The sequence below is a fragment of the Bos mutus genome, chromosome 2 (genome assembly GCF_027580195.1).
Source record: "Bos mutus isolate GX-2022 chromosome 2, NWIPB_WYAK_1.1, whole genome shotgun sequence".
Taxonomy (NCBI): domain Eukaryota; kingdom Metazoa; phylum Chordata; class Mammalia; order Artiodactyla; family Bovidae; genus Bos; species Bos mutus.
In genome coordinates this window covers 97827652-97850279 of record NC_091618.1, presented here as the reverse complement: position 1 = coordinate 97850279, position 22628 = coordinate 97827652, and the positions used below count along the sequence as shown (strand labels likewise).

General features: G+C 40.5%; 1 protein-coding gene across 1 annotated transcript in view; it reads left to right on the top strand.

Annotated features, from left to right (window-relative positions):
• CCDC148 (coiled-coil domain containing 148) overlaps positions 1–22628 on the top strand; it is a 303432-nt gene that overhangs the window by 140915 nt on the left and 139889 nt on the right. The window lies entirely within an intron of this gene.

Genomic DNA, 22628 nt, shown 5'->3' with positions numbered 1-22628 from the left:
AGAATGTCATATAACTATAACCAGATAGTATGACATGTACTCTTTTGAGTCTGTCTTTATTCACTGAGCATAATGCCTTTGAGATCTAGCCATGATAGTATAAATGCCAACAGTTCGGTCCTTTTTATTGCTGTAATATTCCTTGATATGGGTTTATTACAGTTTGTCCACTCACCAGTTGTCTTCAGTTTTTGGCAATTAGTGTCACTTTGCTTATGGTGGAAGTAGGCTTCAGGCTTTCCTTGTGAGTCTGAGCCCAAGAGAGTGTCTTGCCACTCTCGCATCTTCCCAAGTTGCAGATTCTTACTGTCATTTGCTAGCCTGCTTGGGGAAGAGGATTTCCGCTTTCTTGGTTCAGCCTCAGTATCCGGCAGGACCTACGTTCCTGGATATTGTGGCCAGAACCTATTCAGTGACTCTGCCCTCCTCCCCAGGGCAGATGAACTTCAAGTTCACCTCAGGTCTTGCTGGTTCTTGTGAGGGAGAAAGCTTCCTGTTTCTTCCTCAGGAGAGAAGGATTTCTTTGTCCCCTTTCCCTGGCCTCAAAGGGTCTACACTTGCGCCCTGAGGGTTTGCAGCTCCGCCTCCCTCGCCACCCTCAGTGCCTTTTGTTCATTAGGGCTTTGTTCCTCTCTGGCTGGTTTGTATGACCACAGGAGTCTTCCTCTGCTGCTTTCCCTGACCGGGATCTTTCTTAGGAACATTCTAGTAGATGTGTAAAGAAAAGCTTGTGGGGGGTGTAAATTCCCCTTGCATCTGTAGCTTCCATATGGCAGAAGCTCAGACTCTGCCACGGCAGCAAATTGTTAAAATGAAACTATGGAATCATCACAAAATTTTACCTGCCATCTTTTTATCCCTTCTAAAATGGCCTTGTCTTTCCCAGGGGCTCTGCCTTAGGTAAGTAGCTCTAGAATTGCCTATCTTGTTGGAGGCCTCTACCTTTCTTTAAATATCAGGCTAGTTTATTGTCCTATGATGTCTTCTTTCTGTTAGATTCAAGAAAAATTTTTATGTTGTAGGCTATCCAGCCTTTTCTTGTGGTTAAAGTCGGAGTGCCATTCTTTTCTGATTTCTGGAAGGTCCTAATGCAATGCAGTTTATCAGTCTTTTACATGCTGTATTTAAGAAATCATTGGCTAGTGGCATTGGGGTCATTTTCAAAAGTCTGAGATTCTTTCTGCCCAACAAGGCTCCTGCCAGAGGTTTAGGCTCCACCCAAAACAGTGAATTGGAAGAGCAGTAAATGGGAACCTGAAGGTGGAAAAGAAGTAACTAAAGGAAATTGTGTATGGGGAAATTTTCCAGGAACAGCCCAGGCAACAAAACTGATAGGAAGGGAAGAGTCAGCAGCATTAAGTACCTACTGAGTTTACCAGACAGCCTCAGTCCATAACCAGTCCATGAGAAAACTGCCTTTCCCCTTTATCTCTCCTCTCCTTTTGTTTCCTGCTCCTGGGCTCTGATGGTCTAAGCATGTAGGGAGTAAAAGGAAATGTTATCTTCTGAATAAAGAGGGAAGAGTTGCTTAATCTCTTAGAACTAGATAATTTAATTTTGAATCAAGACTATATTTTGTGACTTAAAGTGATCGTGGGACCCTCTGTAATCCAAGAGTGGGCTATGGTTTCTGCCTAGGTTTCGTCTAGTGGTAGGAGAAATATCTGAATAGGGGACAGAAATAATGCTGTGTTTTGATTATTTCCCACACATCACGCTGCTCAGTGTATCAAGCGTACTCTGTGGAGTGCCCTCAACATCTCAGACATTTGAATAGATGCTATATAGGCACTTTCTGATATTACCCTCAATGAGAAATCCAAGTTAAGGTGTACAACTGCCCTACACAGCTTTGCATATGAGTGCTGTAGAGCACTCAGCCATGAAATCATGGGCTGGGTTCTGCGAAGGCAATATAATATGGGTCTCTTCAGTAACACATGGTCACAATATGGTGAACAAATATCTCCGAACTTTTGGAGATGCAGCCTCCAAAGAGTAAATGTGGGCAGAGAATGGAAAAATTGGAGCATAAAGTAAACTGGTAAAATGGATTCTATTTTTCATACAGACAGTGTTATTGTTGGAGTCTGTGTTCCTGATCAAGAACTGAGGCTCAGCAAATTATAGTTCATAACAAAAATATATCATAAAAGAAAAGTGGTAACTCTATTAATTCTGTAGTAATTAAAAATATTAAATTAATCTCATCAGTTCAGTCACTCAGTCATTTCTGACTCTTTGTAACTCCATGAACTGCGGCATGCCAGGCTTCCCTATCCATCGCCAACTCCCGGAGCTTGTTCAAACTCATGTCCGTCAAGTTGGTGATGCCATCCAACCGTTTCATCCTCTGTTGTCGCCTTCTTCTCCTGCCTTCAATCTTTGCCAGCATCAGGGTTTTTCCCAGTGAGTCAGTTCTTTGCATCAGGTGGCCAAAGTATTGGAGCTTCAACTTCAGCATCAGTCCTTCCAATGAATAGTGAGGACTGATTTCCTTTAGGATTGACTGGTTTGATCTCCTTGCAGTCCAAGGGACTCTCAAGGGTCTTCTCCAACACCAAGTTCAAAAGCATCGATTCTTTGGTGCTCTGCCTTCTTTATGGTCCAGCTCTTACAACCATACATGACTACTGGAAAAACCATAGCCTAGACTAGACAGACCTTTGTCAGCAAAGGAATGTCTCTGCTTTTTCATATGCTGTTTAGGTTTGTCATAGCTTTTCTTCCAAGGAGCAAGGGTCTTTTAATTTCATGGCTGCAGTCACCATCTGCAGTGATTTTGGAGCCCAAGAAAAGAAAGTCTCTCACTGTTTTCATTGTTTCCCCGTCTATTTGCCATGAAGTGATGGGACCAGAAGCCATGATCTTAGTTTTTTGAATGCTGAGTTTTAAGCCAGCTTTTTCACTCTCCTCTTTCATCTCATAGTTTTTTTAAAACCTGGAAAGAAACTTGGAGATTTATTCTCAGTCTTCATTTTACAAGTCCAAAAGCTGACGTCCTGAAAGACAAAGTGACCTGACTTAAGGTTCATGCCAGCTCATTTGACTTGAAATTCAATATTATCTCTGCCCTACACAGCTTTGCATATAAGTATCTTATAAAATAATAGAAGATATTTATTATACTGTGGGCCCCAATGTGCTATAAAATAGACTTACAGAATGTGAAAAATATTACTTTGTCGTATCATAAATTTGATCTTTCTAAAACCAACATGCTAGCTATAATAAACACTGGTTAAATATTTAACCGTAATTTTGTTCTTAGTCTTGGAATTTAAAAGGGCTTTTGGGGAGTGATTTAGATGATTTGTGTCTTTAAGGAAAGAGCTAAAGGAATTTTGAAATAATGTGTTCTCTCTCTGCTTTGGTTTTCTATCAGCAGCAGCTGCTGTAGCAAGTAGGGGACTTTCAGGCCTCTCACAAGATGGGTGAGAGGAAAGCGGGAAAACAGAGTTCTCATTCTCTTGCTCCCACAAAACCTTCTGTTTGGTCCCCTAAATTTTCTCAGACTGCTAGCCCCAGACCCTCCCAGCACTAGCCTGGACCACTCTGTTAGCTGCGTATTTGATTCCTTAACATCTTCGACTGTCTGTGGAATGGCTGGGGGGCCTCTTTCCCAGATCTGTCTCGCAGTTGACTTTCTCTGTCTCCATGCTGGGTGGCCAAGTACTGCTAAGAAAAAAGTCATTTGATCCAGACTCTGAATGAAATGTCCACATGAGAATGCTCAGTCTTATCCTTGGTTCACCAGCTCTTCCTAGTCCTCTCATCCCTGTTTCAAAGCATTGTGTGTGTGTGCTAAGTCACTTCAGTCATGTCCATCTCTTTTGACGCGATGGATTGTAACCTGCCAGGCTCTTCTGTCCATGGGGATTCTCCAGGCAAGAGTACTGGAGTGGGTTGCCATGCCCTCCTCCTGGGGGTCTTCCTATCCAGGGACCAAACCTGTGTCTCTTCTGTCTCCTCCATTGGCAGTGGGTTCTTTACCACTAGTGCCAACATTAAGTAAGCCACAGACAGGTCCTTTAAAGACTCTTGGGCTTCACTGGTAGATCAGATGGTAAAGAATCTGCCTGCAATGCAGGAAGCGGGGATTCAATCCCTGGGTCAGAAAGATCCCCTGGAGAAGGGAATGGCTACCCACTCCAGTATTCTTGCCTGGAGAATTCTGTGAACAGAGGAGCTGGTGGGCTATAGTCCGTGAGATCACAAAGAGTCGGACATAACTGAGTGACTAACACCATACACCCTCCCCATCACACTCCCAGAAGACAAACCACTTCCTGCTTTATCAATAAAATGAAGTCATGGAGGTGTAAGATTAATCCTCAGTTCCTATCTCCCCTGCCCTGTGTCTGCTAGTCCCCTGCTCTCCCCTCTGATGCACAGTGTGAGATCTTCTACACGTTCATGTCCAGTCCTTTCCTCTGATGGTTGGGATTCTGACCCATATAACCACTTGGTTCTACTGTTTACCCCCTTTCCTTTATTTTTACTCTGTGGGGTATTCCTCTCTGTCATCCTCTAGGTCCTGGGCAGTCCCTATTCTCTACCCTTTCATTTGAAATCAAACTTTTGAAAGAATAATCTAGATTATTTTTTTCTTCAAGACTTGTGATGTCTCCACGCCATCAAATTCCTATCCTCTCTCCAAGATGATGAGTGACCTCTGTATTACTTAATAAAATTAACACTCTTCCATCCTCATCCTAGTCGACCCCTCTGCCTCTTTTCTCACTCTTGACTACTCACTCTGGACATTTTTCACTCTGTCAGCTTCCAAAATATCATTAGTTTCGTCATGTCTTAAAGTGATTCTCAGCCAGCCTGTGTATTTGTCACTCTGCCCCTCCTGTAACCTTGGTTTCTTCCAGGATTCTGTCCTTGCTCTTTGTTCTTCTCTCTCTACTTCATTGGCTCTCAATCCCTCTTGTTATTTTCCCTACTTTATATGCTAATTACTTTCAAATCGTTTTTTCTCATCTCTGAACAGCTCTCTTTTGAACCTCATTTATCCAGCTACATACTAGTTATACCAACTTAGAAGTCTACGGATACCTTGAACTCAGTGTCCAAAATAGAAATCTTTGTTTTCCCATAATAAATTTGCACTTCTTTCTTGAAACTTATTTTAGCTTCCTCTTTTTCCTCACCCTCATAGCGACTTACCAAATTTGGAAAATTTTCTGTATTAACTATATAGCCTTTCCTTTCTATCAGGGGGCCTTGGCCACTGTTCCTGAACTATTACAGCAGCCTTCTAATGGCTATGCTTCACATCCCACAAAAACATTTCTGTAAGTTTTCCCTTAATCTACAGGTAGGGTGCTGTATCTAAAAAGCGTTCTGGTTATTTGCATTAGTCCATCCCTTGATGACAGCTCCTCAGTAGCACCCCTTTACTTGCAATATGGCTAAACTTCGTAGCATGGCTTTCTAAGTCCTCAGTAACATGGACCCCGGCTCCCTTCTTAGTCTCCTTTCTTGATACTCCACCTCATATTTAACAGTTTAAACATGCCAAACCCCTGTAGTCCTTTCTCCATCTCTAGTTGACACAGCATTGTACAGCATTTTGTTCCCTGACCTTGTGTCCTTGCTCCCACCACTGTTGGCTTGTCAGGAATGCTGCTCTCACCTTCCTTTGTCTGGTTAAGTCTCACTCATCTTCAAGATTTAGTTCAAATGTCTGCTACAGGAAGACTTTCTTGGGTCACTGGCTAGGTTCAGTCCATTCTTGGTTATCCCTAGCCCCTTATTAGATAATCATAACTTGCCAGTGATTCTGCCACACTGGAAAAATCTATGTCCCCTGTACAACTGCAGGCAGGAGCCCCATCTTATTTATCTTGGTATAGCATATACCTCCTATAACTCCTCTACTCCTCTAATACCACCCTCGCAACAAATTTCTCAGTGATCAGAACGTGCTTGGTGCTGAGTGACTCTTGTTGAAGTATATAATAAGCCTTAGGCATTTTTCTCTTCTTAACGTGTGTGTGCTAAGTTACTTCAGTCATGTCTGACTCTTTGCAACCCTATCAACTGTAGTCCACCAGGGTCCTCTGTCCTCTGGATTCTCCAGGCAAGAATACTGGAATGGGTTGTCGTGCCCTCCTCCAGGGGGTCTTTCCAACCCAGGGACTGAACCCACGTCTCTTATGTCTCCTGCACTGGCAGGCAGGTTCTTTACCACTAGCACCACTATACCTCTTGATATAGTACTGTTTTAACTACGTTCTTTCTACCTTATTTATTTATGAGGGAATCTTCTGTAGAAACAAGTACGTGGATGTTCAAGGTCATTAAGAAGTGAAATACAAGACTTAATTGTCAACACTGAATATGCTGTGAAGTCACATATGGTTTTACAAAGAAAATCTGATAGTCTATAAAACTGAGGTGTATTTCAGGCATGGACCATGTTACCAGGTACTTAGTTCATCTTCTTTGTGTGCTCTTCCTCCCATCTCTATCTATCTAATGAATGACTTAACCAAGAAACTATAGTAGTAAGGGAAATCAGATAATAATGAGATAGAAGATACTTTTTTGAATAAATAATATCTGAAATACCTTTTCCATATTTGTCATGGCATCGGCTCCTCCCATAATCTCCCTTCTCCACAGATTTTAGCCTCCTTTGCTGTTGGAGAACAGACTTAGGTTTTACAAATTGCATGGTGTATGGTACTATAATATAGTTTTTGAATTGAACATTGATAATGAATAACAGATACCATGATAAACTACAATAAAAAATGAACAAGGTATTATTTTAGAAGTGTTTATAGGCATTGGACAGCCAGTGCCTGAATAAGATCCCTAAAATAAGAAAAACTTTAAAGATGAGCCCTGTGTTCACCTTAGGTTTCTTCCTGACTTCATGGGTTCGTCATGGTTTTTCGGTTTGTTTTGTTTTCTTTTTTTGGCTGTACCTTGTGGCTTGTAGGATCTTGTTTCCCCCACCAGGGGTTGAACCTGGGCCCTTGGCAGTGAAAGTGTGGAGTCCTAACCACTGGACTGCAATGAAATTCCTCTGACATCATGTTTTAATACAAGGAAGAAAGAAAAATAAACTATGCAGTAAATTATAATCTCAATAGGTGAAGAAAGCAGATATTGGAGTTTGGGTTGCAAAGGCACCTGAGATTTGGGGGACAGAGTACCAGAGATAAAGGAACGGCAGATAAAAGCCTCCAAAATGCCTACAAAAAAAATCTCATGAGTTCTTTGCCAACTTGTGAGCTCTGAATGCAGAGAATGAGATGCCAAGAGGCCAAAAGAGAACAACTATTAGAAGGCTGAGAACAGAGATTTCAGAGGTCACACAGTTTTGGGGAGGTGTAGATATTGGAATCCTAGCTGAGCTCATGTGAAAAAATCTTGGTGAGCACTCTAGGCATTCAGGTGAAACTCCAGAAAGGTCATGCCTTAAGGGTATGAATTACACTTAAGGATTGTGGACAAAACTGAAACAAACTTACCCTTAAAAAGGTAAAAATAAAGCATCAACACAATCCAGGAGATTTTTGTGACAAGTTAACTACCTTTCAGACTAAAGACTCAACACTCTTTAGAGAAAAATAATATAACTTAGAGCCTCTACAACAGATCCTTCACAACATTCAGCCCAAAATAAAAATTACCAAACATTCAAAGAAACAGGAAAAAGTGACGGACAGATAATAAAGGAATAAAACACTCTCAGAAATGATCTAGATATTGTAGTTAAAAGGTAAGAACTATAACAATTATGATTAATGTGTTAAAGAAAATATAAGAAAAGATGAAAATGGATAAAAATATGGAATACTTCAGTATAGAATTAAAATATATAAAAATGAATCAAATGAGCATTTTAGAAATGCAAAATATAATATCTTAAGTTAAGAACTCATTGAATGAGCCTTAAGAGCAGACTAGACATATCAGAAGACAGAATTAATGAACCTGGAGATAGAGCAATAGATCTTCAAACTAAAATATATGAAGATAAAAATAATAAAAAGCAGAATAGAGAAGAAAGCATAAGAGAAATATGAAAGATAGTAAAAAGATTTAATGTACATGTAGTTAAAGCCCTAGAAATAGGAGACGGAGAATGAGATACAGGCAATATTGAAGAAGTGACATATGAGCTTACCAAATTTGATGAATGATCTCAATCTGTATTTTCAAGAAACTCAGCAAACTCCTAAGATGGATAAATACAAAGGAAATTATTCTGAGGCACGTAATATTCCAATTACTGAAATGAAAGGTAAAGAGTAATACAGTTAAGTGAAGAGACAGATATAGAATGGACATCCATCTTGCTGGTGCAATCCCAAGCAAACACAGCGTGTTCTGGGGTCAGTGGTGATGACAGCCAGAAGCAGCATGTCCTTTACCAGACCAGCTTTGTGATATACGATTCTGGATGTTGTTCCTGGAAGCTTAGTCTAGAGCTTGCTTCTCAGACCCTTCCAAAGACTGTGAACTTTCTAAAGCCCTGTAATTAATACTTCCCTTCTTTAACTAGGCTGGATTTTCTTGTGCACTACTAATAACTCTGGCACAGATGATGTCTGGGTCCTGCTATGCTGTTCTAACTTGCTTGTGTGGTGATTGCAGGTTAAGATAAGCAGGAGTCAGAACCAGTGATGACCCATCACTTACCTGGTCAAGCTGGAATTGATGCTAAAGGTGCATGGGACAGTATATAGGATCATCTCAAAGGAAGAGGTGATCACAAAAAGCTTACTGTTTAGTCACATGGCCTAAGGGACTAAATGCAGGGGCAAGGATGCTTTTACCACCTCATATCATATCTCATAATCTCATATCATAATCTCATATGTCAATCTTTGAACGTCCATAATGTTACTTGTGTGTGCTCAGTGACTCAGCCATGTCCAGGTCTTTGCAACCCCATGAACTGTAGCTCACCAAGTTCTTCTGTCCATGGGATTTCCCAGGCAAGAATACTGGAGTGGGTTGCCATTTCCTCCTCCAGAGGATCTTCCCAACCCAGGGATCAAACCTATGTCTCCTGTGGCTCCTTCCCTGGTAGGCAAATTCTTTATCATTGAGCCAACTGGGAAGCCCACAGTGTTATTAGTATTTACTTCTGTTTATCCTTCTGACATCATCTCAGGGGTATTTTTATTTTTTGGTAGTGAGAGATGCTGCAAATTTCTTCTTGGGAAATAATGATCCTCATGTTATATACTTCCTTAATCAATAAAGAAAAAAAATGTATAATTGGAAAACCTGGATGCTTAGTTTACCACAAGAACTGGCAAGGATTCAGTAGTTTCTGCCAATCTAGGACATTTGTTCATGAATATCTTGGTGTGGTTAACTGTGCCAGGCACCATCAGCACAGTGGTTTTGGGGAATCTTGTACAGTGCTGCATGGGTGCTATAGCCTCTGCAGTTGAAGACATTCAGAGAAGTGTGATTAACCTTGGCTATAATATCAGCAGAATCAAGAGAGCTTTGAGGAATCATACATATCGATACTAGAGTGATTTTTGGTCACAGAGGCAGATAGCATTTTCTTGGTACAGCTATATTATGCTGTCTGTTGCTCCTGGCAGATAGCTAATTGAAATTGCACAGGGCCTGGGGACTTGATGAATCTGTGTTTTAGTTCCAAATAATGTATTCAAAGTAGCCCCACTCTTTTTTTTTTTTTTTTACTGTTTAATATTTAGCATGCATTTTTAAAAGTTTTTTAATTGAAGGATAATTGCTTTATAGAATTTTGTGGTTTTCTGTCATACATCAACAAGAATCAGCCATAGATACACACATGTCCCCTCCCTCCTGGACCTCCCTCCCATCTCTCTCCCCATCCCACCCTTCAGCCCCATCCCACCCTTCAACCCCTATTTGAGTTCCCTGAGTCATACAGCAAATTCCCATTGGCTATCTATTTTACATATGGTATTGTAAATTTCTATGTTACCCTCTCCATACATCTCCCCTTCTCCCTCCTCTCCTCCCACCATGTCCATAGGTCTATTCTCTATGTCTGTTTCTCCATTGCTGCCCTGAAAATAAATTCATCAGTGCCATCTCTTTAGATTCCATATATGTATGTCAGTATATGATATTTAAATTTCTCTTTCTGACTTACTTCACTCTGTATAATAGGCTCTACTGGTTTCATCCACCTCATTAGAACAGATTCAAATGTATTAGTTCCAAGTAATATATTCAAAGTAGCCCCACTCTTAAAATGTCTTAGTTAAAAAAAATTACATTTGTCAGCCTTAAGATCTATTTATAAAGTCTTAAAGAGGCTGTACTTTTTAATGTTCTTTACAATGAGAGCCTTGCATTTCAATGGCAAGTCCTAACAACATCTCACAAGATGTTTTACAAGTAAGGATTCTTGGTGTGACATATATTGTATGGAATGTTTGTATTTTACAGTGACTGTACAGTACAACTAGGAAATCATAATTCAATGATTAGGTAATTTAAGAGAGGAAACCACAACTTGGATTGGAAAGTCAGTATTTTTTAAAATTCTTATTAAAAATAAGCACATATCTACTAAAAATCATGGGTCTCAATGAACAGAATAGAGAGTCTAGCGATAGGCCCACACATCTATGGTCAATTGATTTTCAACAAAGATACAAAGTCCATTTAGTGGAGAAAGGGTAGTTTTATGAACAAATAATGTGGGCACCATTGAATACTTAAGTGAAAAAAATAAATGAACCTTGATACATACCTTGTGACTTATATACAAATTAACTCGAAATGGATCATTAACCTAAGGGTAAAACTGAAAACTAAAAATCACAAGGAAAGACAACATATGAGACAATCTTTATAACCTTGGGTTTAGCACAGATTTCTTAAACATGACACCAAAAGTATTATGCCTAAAAGAATAAAAAGGCAGGCCTCCCACTAGGAGAAAATATTTGCAAATCACATATCTGATAAAAGATTTGTACTCAAATTTATAAAGAATTTTCAGGATTTATAAAGTATCTATTTACTTAGTAATAAGTAAACAACCTAATTAAAAAGTAGTAAAATATTTAAACACTCTTAAAACAAGTCATATGGCAAATAAGACATAAAAAGATGCTCAATATTATTAGTCATTAGAGAAATGCAAATTAAAACCATAATGCTATGTCTGTGCTAAGCTGCTTTAGTCATGTCAAGCTCTTTGCGACCCCATGGACTGTAGCCCACCAGGCTCCTCTGTCCATGGGATCTCCCAGGCAAGAATACTAGTGTGGATTGCCATGTCCTCCTCCAGGGGATCTTCCTGACCCAGGGATCGAATCCACGTCTCTTTATGTCTCCTGAATTGGCAGGCAGGTTTTTTTCCACTGGTGCCAACTGGTAAGCCCCAAACCATAATAGAATATGACTAACAGAGTCGGACACGACTGAAGCGACTTAGCAGCAGCAGCAGCATAACCTATTTAGAAAGTCGAAATAAAAAAATTTGATCATACCAAATATTGACAAAAGATGTGAAACAACTTGAATTCTCAAACATTGCTGTGGGACTGCAAAATGATCATCACGTTGTATAACATTATTGCAGCTTCTTATATTAATAAATGTAATTTTACCACATGACACAGCACTTCTACTTCTAGATATTTACTCATTTAAAATGAAAATTTCTGTTCACACAAAAACCTGTAATTGAACATGTATAGCAGCTTTATTTGTAGCTCCTAAAACTGGAAGCAACCCAAATGCCCTCAACTGGGGAAGGGATGAACAAACTATGATACTTCCATTCAATGGATTATTACTTAGCCAAAAAAAGGAACAAACTACTGCTATGTGCAACAACATGGACGAATATCAGAGGTATCATCCCAAGTGAAAAATGCCAAACACAAAAGGCTACACACTATATGATTTCATTTGTAGGATCTTCTTGCAAAGACAAAACTATGGGAACTGAGGAAGGAAGGACTTCCCCAGTCAGCAGGAGGAAGGGAATAAGGCTTCATGACCACATGTCAAGTTTATTTTCCAGGTTGCACAATCTGGTCCACTTGGCCCCCCATGAATAAGCACTTACTCATACCTGCCATACCTGGCAGCAAGCTGAACAGTGTAGTCTATTTTAGGTGGTTGACATCCAGCCAAAATTAAGAGATCATTACTATGAAAGAAGGGCTACCCAGGTTTCACTAGTGGTAAAGAACCCAATTGCCAATGTAGGTGACATAAAAAGACATGGGTTCAGTCCCTGGGTCAGGAAGGTCACCTGGAGGAGGGCATGGCAACCCACTCCAGTATTCTTGCCTGGAGAATCCCATGGACAGAGGAGCCTGACACGCTACTCTGTCCATGGGGTTGCAAAGAATCAGTCTATGGTCCATGGGGTCAGTTTATGGTTGTAAAGAATCAGTCGATGGTCCATGGGGTCACAAAGACTTGGACGTGACTGAAGCACACTATGAAAGAAGAGAATAAATAAGAGAGACAGTTAGCTGACCACATCTATGAGTTACCAGCATGGGGTGTGGGGGTCCCTGCCTCCCTAAGACTCTACCTCTGCTTCAGGCATTCTCGAAAAGGGTCTCTATGGCCTGTTTTCTATAACAACAAACACAAGCCTCTTTGAGCTGTGCAGAATTTTTGGTGGGCTGAGTTTGTGGCACTCTTCAGGGGAAATTCAGGCACAAAACGACTTGGTTAAGTGCTGAATGTAATCCTTAGGTTCCCTTCCCTGGAGGGGGAGCATGACATCCCACTCCAGTATTCTTGCCTGGAGAATCCTATGAACAGAGGAGCCTGGCTGGCTATAGTCCATAGGGTTGCAAAGAGTTGGACAGGACTGAAACAACTTCGTCCACACTCACGTAGGTTCCCTTAGTTCATGTTGGTGCTGCTACTCTTCCTCCTCTCTGTTCCTCTTCTACCTGTACTTGCTACATGATGAACAAATATATGTGGAATAAACAAAGTTTCCTTTAAACTCACTTGTTAGGACATGTCAAATTACTGTTTCTGTGTGTCAGAAATGGCTAAAGTGGCAGAACTTTCATATGGCACAACCTACTCTACAGAAAGTATAAGGTGTATTGCCACCTTTTACATTATATATACAGTGCAACCTTCTTTAGAAATCTGATTGTTACACGTGATGCAAAAGGTAAATGTGCTCTTTCCCTCCTTCCGATATTGTTTTCCCTGTGCCTACCTCCCATATTATGTTTATTACATCTAAGTAAATGTTTATATGTCTATCGCCAAACTCTAAGCATATGAAAAAAAGGGTCCATTTTATTCATCTTTGTGTCATAATGCCTAATACCAGTTATAATCCATAATACATACTCAATAAGCACTGGTATTAGTATCATATACCATTGAATAAGTTGTATTTGTATGAAATTTGTATTATTTTTTAAAGAGTGCTATGGGAAGAGTCTTGTGTACTCATGTATGCTCTCTGATAATCTATTTGTGTTTCAAATTGTTCACATCTGGCTTTGATGTTCCTCATGGTTTAGAAAAGTTTGTATTTTAAAATCAATTCATGGTGTTAACGTAGATCTAACTCTGTTTGAAGCTATCCCCATAGTTTTTTTTTTTTTTTATCATACCAGAGCTCATTCTGGTTTCTATATATACTTTTCTCCAACTGGAAACTCAGAGGGCAGATCTGCTTTTTGTAGTTCGCCCTTTCACCTTGGTTTTGTTTGACTGGGGAAACCCTAGGCAGTGAATGTGAAGATAATTGGGTAGAAAAACTCTAGTCCTGATTCCTCGCCCTTAGCTCCAGATAACCCAGGAAATCTTTTATCAAAAGACTTTCAAGTTTAGGGTTGATAGTTTACAAATGGACAGATGAGGTCATCTTTTTGATGTGTTGTGTATTTTCACAGAACTCTCTGGATGATAATAGAGCAACTAAATATATTAATTACTGATATCTATGGTATTTAAGTACATTTCTACCTAGTGAACATTAGTGGTCTGAATACAATGACTGCTTAGCACTTGTTACTAGGTCGATTCTAACATAGTGAATTCCCATTAGAGTATTTTCACTGCAGAGTACTTGAGAAAATCCCCATTTTATAAATGTCTAAAATAAGGTGTATTGAATTTCTCCTATATTGTCTCATTATAATGAATGTTACATTTGGTTATGGTGGCTTGCTGAAAGTTCTTTCTTGTGGGTGAGAGAGGCAGACTAGTGAAGGGATAAAACTGAACAAAAAATGAGAAAAATGATCTGATGGTGCCTGAGGCATTTATAATAAAGAGAATCAAATTTCTGGGCATGAAAGGACCATAAGAGACATGTTAAAAGTGATTCTTCTGGGCTTTGTGCCTATTTTTTTACTTTCACAGAAGATGGAATTTGTAAAAACATATGTTGAATGCCTGAGTATTTGAAAGTGACACAAGTTGCATGTTACTAATTTGTTTAGCGATTATTATAAAAATTATTTTTCTTTGTATGTAGTATAGCTCATATAGTATAACACATTCATTTACTCAGTCACCAAATGTTTTTGAGTGTTTGCCTTGTGACAGGCACTGTAATAGGCACTAAACATACAGATATGAATAAGATGCCCTCAAGGATCTCAGATTCCAGTAGAACAGACATATAGTTATTATGGAGTGTGATAAGGAGAGACATGTGAAATTTATGGGAGCACGGAGAAGGGTACATAGCCTACAGGAGAAGGCAGAAGTAATGAGCACTGGGAGAGGCGGCCATTTGAATTAAATCCTAAAGGATGGTATTTGTCGGCTCAGTCAAATGAGAAGTGGGAAAACATTCCGGACATTGGATGGATGAGCCACGCTCCCACAGATCACCAACAGCATGTCAGGGCACAAAAGCAGTTTGGTGTCTCCTCTTCATACTTTGTGTATCAGGGAGTAACGAGAAGTGGTGAGAGAGGAAGGTGTGAGCCAGATCTTGCAGGGTCTTGTGTGCCATGGCAAAGGGCTTGGGTTTTAGTCAGCATCTGTGATGAGGAACCATCGAAGAGTTTTAGTAGGAAACTGACATGTTCTAAGAAGATCAGTCTGATAGCTGGGGGAAAGATGGGTTTTCTGGGACAGGGATAGTGGAGGGGAGAGAAGTCAGACATATATTACTGTGATCTGAGTGAAAGATGATGGTGGTCTGAACTGGAATGATGATTAATAGAGATGTAGAGGAAGGGGTAGAGGGGTATTTAGAAAATTAAATAGGCAGAACTGGGTGAAGGAGAAACAGCCAAAGGTACCCATGTTTCTAACTTTCATTTTTGGATGGATGGGTTCATTCATTCATTCTTACATTCATTTACTCAACAAATATTTAGTTAGTGCTGAGTATATCCTGGGGCTTCCCAGGAGGTGCTAGTGGTAAATAACTCACTTGCCAATGCAGGAGCTATAAGAGGTGCAGGTTCAACCCCTGGGTTAGGAAAATCCCCTGGAGGAGGGCATGGCAAACCCACTCCAGTATTCCTGCCTGGAGAATCCCATGGACACAGGAGCCTGGCAGGCTACAGTCCATAACGTCGCAAAGAATTGTACGCCACTGAAGTGACTTAGCACTCATGTACGCATGAGCATATGCTAAACATTCTTCTAAGTAATAGGGAGTCAAACATGAAAAATGCCCCTAAATCTCACTCTGTTATGGTGCTTATATTTTGGTGGAAGTTAGGATGGCTAACAAAATAAGTGAAATGTATAGTGCAAGAGAGTGATAGGTAATAATGGCAAAAAAAATATTAAGGAAAGAAAAAGAAAAAGGTGGTGGTGGGGGGAATGTAGTTAAAATTTTAGATGGACTGTCTCTGGAAGGTCTTTGGGAGAAGCTGACAGTTGAGTGAAAACTGGAAAGAGATTTTTACTAAGTTTAAGCTTATACTGCTTGCCACATAACAGGCCAATAAATCGAGAGACAAGTTGTTGGGACAAGGAACAGTGACTGTATTTGGAAAGCCACTAGACACAGGAGATGGTGTTCCAAAGAAGCATCTTGCCTGAATTAGAATTCAGACTTCTTTTATATAAAAAAGTATAGGGGGAGGGGAATAAAGTCAAACATTTCTTTGTTCTGGTCAGCGTCCAGAGGGGATGTATTAATTTTTTCCTTCGTGGAGTCATTTACAGGTAGGCCTGGACAGGGTGTTTCCTGTGAGCTAAACAAAGGTATTTTAACTTGATGCTCCTTAGCTGGGAGGCAGGGTTCCCAGAGATGGTCCTTTATATACACTTTAAGCCTGTTAGGCAACATCCCTTTAGTGATTAACTTGTAATAGAATACAAAGGTTCTACCCTATTTCGGGGCTTCCCTGCTGTCTCAGTGGTAAAGAATCCGCTTTCCAATGCAGGAGACTCTGGTTTGGTCCCTGGGAGGGGAAGATCCCCTGGAGAAGGAAATGGAAACCCACTCCAGTATTCTTGCCTGGGAAATCCCATGGACAGAGGAGCCAGGTGGGCTACAGTCCATGAGGTCGCAAAAGAGTCAGACATTACTTACTGACTAAACAATGACAACCCTATTTCAAGATGAGAAAGCAAGTTGTGTATCTAGGTGAAAGGTAACAGATAAATCTAGGCAAAGGAAGAGCAAGTGTAAAGGCCCTGTCTATTCTACTTTGAGAACAGAAATGGGAGTAGTGTGATTGGAGTGAACAAGGAATGACATGATCTGACTTAAAACAATTTAGCAGAATCTCTCTGACTCTTGGTTTGAGAATAGGCTAAAATGCCAAGGGAAGAAGCTGGCAGACCCATTTGGAGTCGTTTGCAGTTAGCCAGGCTAGAGACAATGAACCAACCGCTAATATTTAATGACAACCTGCACTGCCTGGCAGAGCGTGCCCTGTGCCCAAGGCTCCTTTCTTCCCCATCTTGTTTGGGTACTGTCAGCTCATCCCCTCCTCAGCTGCTGCCAGACCTCAGCTCCCTCTCTCCAGTGACTCACCTTGACCTCCACACCTGCATCTCACACATCCCCTCAGGTCCCCTACCCCGACCCCCTCCCGCCACCCCCTCTCCAGTAATCCTTCTTTGCCCCCTCCTCCTCTAGACTGTAACCTCAGCCCAGCCCCTACCCATGTGCTTCCCTCAGCTCTTTTCTTTCAACTTCTTCCCACAGTTTTCCCCTCCAACTCTATAAAACTCTCATCTTCAGAATAATAAAGCCAGATTTTTGCCATAATCATTTCCATCGTTTTACTATTGGATGAAAGAAGAAGGTGAAGAAAATCAAAGTCGCTCAGTCATGTCTGACTCTTTGCGACCCCATGGATGAACAGTCCATGGAATTCTCCAGGCCAGAATACTAGAGTGGGTAGCATTTCCCTTCTCCAGAGGATCTTCCCAACCCAGGGATCAAACCTGGGTCTCCTGTATTGCAGGCAGATTCTTTACCAGCTGAGCCACAAGGGAAGCCCTGCATCCTTAAATGGATAGTTTTGCTTGTGTTTGAACTTTTGTGAATGGAATCAAATAGTACATTATTGTATTGTGCGTGACTGTATCGTGATTACTGTATTTTGCTATTGATGGACATTTGAGTTATCCACATATTAGGAGTTTTTAGGAACAATATGGTTATGAACATTCTTGCAAATATTCCCCAGTGCCACATTTCTATAGGATCTACAACCAAGAGGGGATTACTGGGTCATGGAGTATGTGTATTTACACCTTTGCAAGGTACAACTACACTTTTTCCCAAAGGGGTTGTACCAATTATGAGTTACACCAACTATATATACCATTTCCAATTGATCCACATCTTTGCTGATGCTTGTATACTCAAATGGTTTCATTTTAGTCAATCTGGTGGATGGGAAGTTTTTGTGGTAGTTTTCATTTGCAGTACTGTGATTTCTAATGAGGAGCCAGACACGACTGAGTGACTGAACTGAACTGAACTGAAGAGTCTTAACATTATTAATGGCTATTGGACTTCTTTGTGAAATAGCCTGTTCAGATTATTTATCCTTTTTGTTCTATTGTATTGTCTTGCTTTTTCTTATCAATTTGTTCTTGTTCATTAAATATTTGGGATATAAACTTACTGTGGGTTATGTGAGTTTCAGGTATAATTACCCACTCTGTGTGTATAATTTTTAATTTCTTAGCAGTTGTTGTTGTTCAGTGCCCAGTCATGTCTGACTCTTTGCGACCCCATGGACTGCAGTGTGCCAGGCCTCTCTGTCCCTCACCATCTCCTGAAGTTTGCCCAACTTCATGTCTAGTGCATTGGTGATGCCATCCAGTCATCTCACCCTCTGACACCCTCTTCTCTTCCTGCATTCAATCTTTCCCAGCATCAGGGACTTTTCCAATGAGTTAGCTGTTCACATCAAATGAGCAAAATACTGTAGTTTCAACTTCAGCATCAGTCCTTCTAACTAGTATTCAGGGTTGATTTCCCTTAAGATTGACTGGTTTGATCTCCTTGCTATCCAAGAGTAGTACCCTTCTTAGTAGTTCGGTTCAGTTCACTCACTCAGTCATGTCTGACTCTTTGTGACCCCGTGGACTGAAGAACACTAGGTTTCTCTGTCCATCACCAACTCCCAGAGCCCAAACTCACGTCCATCCAGTCGGTGATACCATCCAACCGTCTCATCCTCTGTTGTCCCCTTCTCTTTGTGCCTTCAATCTTTCCCCACATCAGGTCTTTTCCAATGAGTCAGTTTGCATCAGGTGGCCAAAGTATTGGAGCTTCAGATTCAGTATAAGTCCTTCCAATGAATATTCAGGACTGATTCCTTTACGATTAACTAGTTTGGCCTCCTTGCAGTCCCAGGGACTCTCAAGAGTCTTCTGCAACACCACAGTTCAAAAGCATTGACTCTTAGGCACTCAGCTTTCTTTATGGGCCAACTCTCACTTCCATATGTGACTACTGGAAGAACCATAGTTTTGACTAGATGGACCTTTGTCTGCAAAGTAATGTCTCTGCTTTTTAATATGCCCTCTGGTTAAAGCGTCTGCCTGGAATGCAGGAGACCCGGGTTCGATCCCTGGGTCGGGAAGATCCCCTGGAGAAGGAAATGGCAACCCACTCCAGTACTCTTGCCTGGAGAATCCTATGGAAGGAGCCTGGTAGGCTATAGTCCATGGGGTTGCAAAGAGTCGGACACTACTGAGCGACTTCACTCACTCACTAGGTTGGTCACAGCTTTTCTTTCAAGGAACAAGCATCTTTTAATTTCATGGCTGTAGTCACAATCTGCAGTGATTTTGGAGCCCAAGAAAATAAAGTCTCTCACCACTTCCATTGTTTCCCCATCTATTTGCCATGATGAATTGATAGGACTGGATGCAATGATCTTAGTTTTTTAAATGTTGAGTTTTACGCAGCTTTTTCATTCTCCTCTTTCACTTTCATCAAGAGGCTCTTTAGTTCTTCTCTTTCTGCCATAAGGGTGGTGTCATCTGCATATCTGAGGTTATTGTTGTATCTGAGGCCAAGGTTATTTCTCTTGGCCATCTTGATTCCAGCTTGTTCTTCATCCAGCCCAGGTTTTCTCATGATGTATTCTGCGTATAAGTTAAATAAGCAGGGTGGCAATATACAGCCTTGGCATACTCCTTTCCCAATTTGGAACCAGTCTGTTGTTCCATGTCTGGTTCTAACTGGTGCTTCCTGACCTGCGTATCAATTTATCAGGAGGCTGGTAAGGTGGTCTGGTATTCCATTAATGAAAGTTTTAAGTTTTTAAATAATGACTATATCACTTTTTCTGTTTTACAGTTAGTATGTTTGTATTTTGTGTAAGAAATCTTTGCCTCCCATCAAAGTCATAAATATATTTTCCTTTTAACCTTCTAAAACCTTTATTATTTTGCCTCTGGTACTTATGTCTATGATCTACCTGGATTTTTTTTTTTAATAACATGAGGTAAAGGACCAATTTTAGTTTTATCATAAGGATACTCAGTTATTCTGGCACCTTTTATTATAAGGTCTATCCTTTCCCACTCCTTTTCAATTCCATCTATGTCATAAGCCAATGGTCTAAATGTATGAATCTATTTCTCTACCCTGTATTCTGTTTCATCTTCCGTATGAAATGCATGGGCCGATAATATGCTGCCTCAGTTACTATTGCTTTGTAAGTAAGTGTTGACTCATGATAAAGTATTCCTCCTACCTTGTTTTTCTTTTTTATAAATGTCTTAGTAATTCTTAGACCTTAGCACTGCCATGAGTTTGAGCAAATTCCAGGAGATAGTGAAGGACAGGGAAGCCCAGCGTGCTGCAGTCCATGGGGTTACAAAGAGTCAGACATGACCGAGCAACTGAAAAACAAGAACTGTCATATACATTTAAAAACAGTTTACCATAGTCTAAAAACAGCCCTTTTGAGGGTTAAGATTATAATAAATATATAGATAAATTTGGCATTAAAGAAGATTTTTACAAGATAAAGAACATCATATATGTTTTAAATTATTTGTTGTTGTTGTTCAGTTGCCAAGTCACCTCAGATTCTTTGTGAGCCCATGGACTATAGCATACCAGGCTTCTCTGACCTCTGCTATCTCCTGGAGTTTGCTCAAATTCCTGACCATTTACTTGATGATGCTATCTAGCGATCTCATTCTCTGCCACCCCCTTCTCCTTTTGCCTTCAATCTTCCCAGCATCAGGGTCTTTTCCATTGAACCGGTTCTTTCCATCAGGTGGCCAAAGTATTGGACCTTCAGCTTTTCCAACAGCCTTTTCAAGCCTGAATATTCAGTGTTGATTTCCTTTAGGATTGACTGGTTTGTTCTCCTTGTGGTTGGTCCAAGGAATTCTCAAGAGTCTTCTCTAGCACCACAATTCAAAAGCATCAGTTCTTCAGCACTTAGCCTTCTTTATGGTCCAGCTCTCACAGCCATACAGGACTATTGGGAAAACCATAGCTATGACTATATGGACCTATGTTGGCAAAGTGATCTCTCTGCTTTTTGATATGTGGTCTAAGTTTGTCATAGCTTTGCTCCCAAGGAGCAAGCATCTGTTAATTGCATGGTTGCAGTCACCATCTGCATTGATTTTGGAGCCTAAGAAAATAAAATTTGTCACTGCTTTCAGTTTTTCCCCTTATATTTTCCATTTAGTTCAGTTCAGTTCAGTTCAGTTGCTCAGTCATGTCCGACTCTCTGCGACCCCATGAATTGCAGCACGCCAGACCTCCCTGTCCACCACCAACTCCCAGAGTTCACTCAGACTCATGTCCATCGAGTCAGTGATGCCATCCAGCCATCTCATCCTCTGTCGTCCCCTTCTCCTCCTGCCCCCAATCCCTCCCAGCATCAGAGTCTTTTCCAATGAAGTGATGGAAATAGATGCCATGATCTTAGTTTTCTAAATGTTGAATTTCAAGCCCAGCTTTTTCACTCTCCTCTTTTACCCTCATCAAGAGGCTCTTAGTCCCTCCTCATTTTCTACCATTAGAGTGGTATCATCTGCATATCTGAGGTTGTCAATATTTCTTCTGGCAATCTTGATTCCAGCTTGTGATTCATCCAACCCAGCATTTTACATGATGCACTTTGCAAGTTAAATGAGGAGGAGGACACTGTACTGCCTTGTTGTATTCCTTTCCGAATTTTGAACTAATCCATTGTTAAGTCTGGTTCTAATTTTTGCTTCTTGACCCGTATGCAGGTTTCTCAGGAGGCAGGTAAGATGGTCTGGTATTCTCATCTCTTTAAGAATTGTCCGCAGTTTGTTGTGATACACACAGTCAGGCTTTAGTATAGTCAATGAAGCAGAAGTTGATGTTTGCCTGAACTCCCTTGCTTTCTCCATGATTCAACAAATGTTTGCAATTTGATCTCTGGTTCCTTTCCTTCTTCAAAACCCAGCTTGTACATCTGAAAGTTCTCAGTTTACCTACTGCTGAAGCCTAGCTTGAAGGATTTGAGCATAACCTTGTTAGCTTGTGAAATGAGCACAATTTTATGGTAGTTTGAACATTCTTTGGCATTGCCCTTCTTTGGGATTGGAATGAAAACTGACCTTTTCCAGTCCTGTGGCCCCTGTTTAGTTTTCCAAATTTGCTGACATACTGAGTGAAGCACGTTAACAGCATCAGAAATAGCTCAGCTGGAATTCCATCACCTCCACTAGTTTTGTTCGTAGTGATGCTTCCTAAGGCCCGCTTGACTTCACATTCCAGGATGTCTGGCTCTAGGTGACTGACCATACCACCATGTTTTTTTAGGTTTTTAACACCTTGTTTAAATACACAATTCTTCTGTGTATTCTTGCCACCTCTTCTTAATCTCTACTGCTTCTGTTAGGTCCTTACCATTTCTGTTCTTTATCGTGCCCATCTTTATATAGAATGCTCCTTTGATATCTCCATTTTTTTTTTTCTTTGAAGAGGTCCCTAGTCTTTCCCAATCTATTGTTTTCTTCTGTTTCTTTGCATTGTTCATTTAAGAATACCTTCTTATCTCTCCTTGCTATTCTCTGGAACTCTGCATTTAGTTAGGTATATCTTTCCGTTTAACCCTTGCCTTTCACTTCTCTTCTTTCCTCAGCTATTGTAAAGCCTCCTCAGACAACCTCAGACAAGGTGAAGACCTTCTTGCATTTCTTTTTCTCTGCCTCCTATACAATGTTATAAACCTCCTTCCATTGTTCTT